Below are 2,204 nucleotides of genomic sequence, written 5' to 3' on the forward strand. Positions count from 1 at the left end.
GGAAAGTGGCCCACACTTTCAACGTGTCTCACTAATGCCTAAATGCAGTGAAGGCTGCTTAAGTTTTGTGTGTAGTTGGACTTTTTGGAGTCCGAAGGAAATCCATTTGCGAACGCTGACAACCAAATTGAATTTGGATTCCAGTGGATTCTGAATACTTCGCTTATCTTGAATGGAGAAGCTTCATAAGGAATAAACAAGTCGAATAGAGAAAACATTGGTGGATATTAGGCATTTGAGTGGTCTTTTTCATGTTTTCTGCTGTGAAACATTTCAACATTTATCTTTTTTTTTTTCATTTTCCCCATCATACTCATTCACGCACACTCACACTTTTCATTTGCCATAATGAACCGTCCAGCTCCTATAAAGATCTCCTATGCAAACACGTGTTTTCTGATCACTCAAACTCTACCAGTGCTGCTCTGAACAAGTTGACAGAGGAACTTAAGAAGTATGGAGTGACAACTTTGGTTCGAGCTTGTGATGCTACACATGATAAAGCTCCAGGTGAAAAAGAAGGAATCCAGTTCTAGATTGGCCATTTGAGGATGGAGCTCCACCCCCTAATCAGATAGTAGATGATTGGCTAAACCTGTTAAAAAACAAATTTCTCAAAAAAAAAAAAAAAAACAAACAAATTTCTCGAGGAGCCAGGTTGCCGTGTAGCAGTGATTGCAGGATTGGGAAGGGCTCCTGCGCTGGGTGCACTTGCTTTGACTGACTGTGGAATAAGCACAAAGATGCAGGTCAGTTTATTAAACAAAAGAGAAGGGGGACATTGAGTTCCAAACAGCTGCTTTGCTTGGAGCAATACTGACCTAAGATGTGATTACACTTCAGCGATACCAAAGGGCATTGCTGTGTTCAGCAGAAAGAAATGTAACCGAGGCTGACTTGATTGTGGCATTTAGAGGGAACTCTCGGTACCTGGACATGTAAATCTGGAATCTTACCTGTGTCATCAAAGTTGTGATGGATACGGTGCTCCTCGACCACTCTCCTAATGACTGGAAAAAGGCAAACAGAAACAAAATCCCTCTATAACATAAGTAAAATGTTTAAGAAAAGAGAAAAAAAAAGGATTAATTCAGTGAAGGATGATTTTGCTCTTAGTTCTGGAGTTTGAATATCTTCCAGGGTTGAATTTTTCAAAATCTTCTGTCTTTTCAAACTTTTTCAAAATAGGTCTCCAAGGAAAACCAGCAGAATATTAGCATGTGCAGAACTGTGTGTTTGGGGAGCACACTCTTCCATTATGCTTGGCACACAGATCTCACTGTGATGGGATTTTTTTCTTTTGGGGGTATATTTTTCCCCTTTTCTCTTTTTTCTCCTACACGCCCCTTCTTCCTGATATGAGTTGTAGATGGAATAAGAGAAGCCTTTGTGGCTGTAGATGTGCATGCAATCCGGCAGCCTTCAGTCCACCTGGGCACTTTTAGAAAAAATAAAAATAAAAAAGCAGGTGTGTGTGTGTGTGTATATATATATATATATATATATATAATCCAGTGGTTGTTAGTCTTTACTGACGAGAGAGCGTTCATGTTAGTTTCTTTTCCTCAAAACCATATCTAACATTAGACAAAGTAGCCGAGAGCCTTTCGTCTTGATAAACTAGTGCAGAAATATCATTTTCAGAGGCGTCTCTTCTCAAAGAATTTAGCTGAGAGTCAAATCATTCTTCTCTTTCCCAACCAATGAAGCTAAGTGAGTATCCCAGAAACTCGTCTTGTGCAGGGGAGGACTCCAGGCCATCACTAAAAATGCATCCAGGCAGAGAGCGCACTTTCTACACCCTGTAGAATTGTGGGCTGTTGCATTACTCTGATTTCCTGTCTAATGATGTCAGAGAATGCTGGTAGTTTAAAATTTACATTTTAGGACTTATTTGTACTTCAAATTTTCAGGAACAGTCAAAGGAGTAGCAGAAAATTCACAATATTTTGGGCTTGAGAAATACTTGTGGTGGGTATTTTCCAAATACCCCCTATATGTACAGTTCCATTTGACCACTGATTACCTTGAACTTTCTTTCTTTTTTTTTTTTATTTCAGCATATTATGGGGGTACAGATGTTTAGGTTACGTATGTTGCCCTTGCCCCCAGCCCCCAAATCCGAGTTTCAAATATGTCCATCCTTTAGGTGGTGCACATTGCACTCTTTGTGTATGCATATATCCGTCACCTCCCCCCTCCTC

General features: G+C 39.9%; 1 pseudogene; it reads left to right on the plus strand.

Moving 5' to 3' along the window:
- The first annotated feature begins 348 nt into the window (after nucleotides 1-348).
- LOC105805504 lies at nucleotides 349-886 on the plus strand (annotated as a pseudogene).
- Nucleotides 887-2,204: the final 1,318 nt, after the last annotated feature.

Source organism: Propithecus coquereli, unplaced genomic scaffold (assembly GCF_000956105.1).
Source record: "Propithecus coquereli isolate 6110/MARCELLA unplaced genomic scaffold, Pcoq_1.0 Scaffold13, whole genome shotgun sequence".
NCBI lineage: Eukaryota > Metazoa > Chordata > Mammalia > Primates > Indriidae > Propithecus > Propithecus coquereli.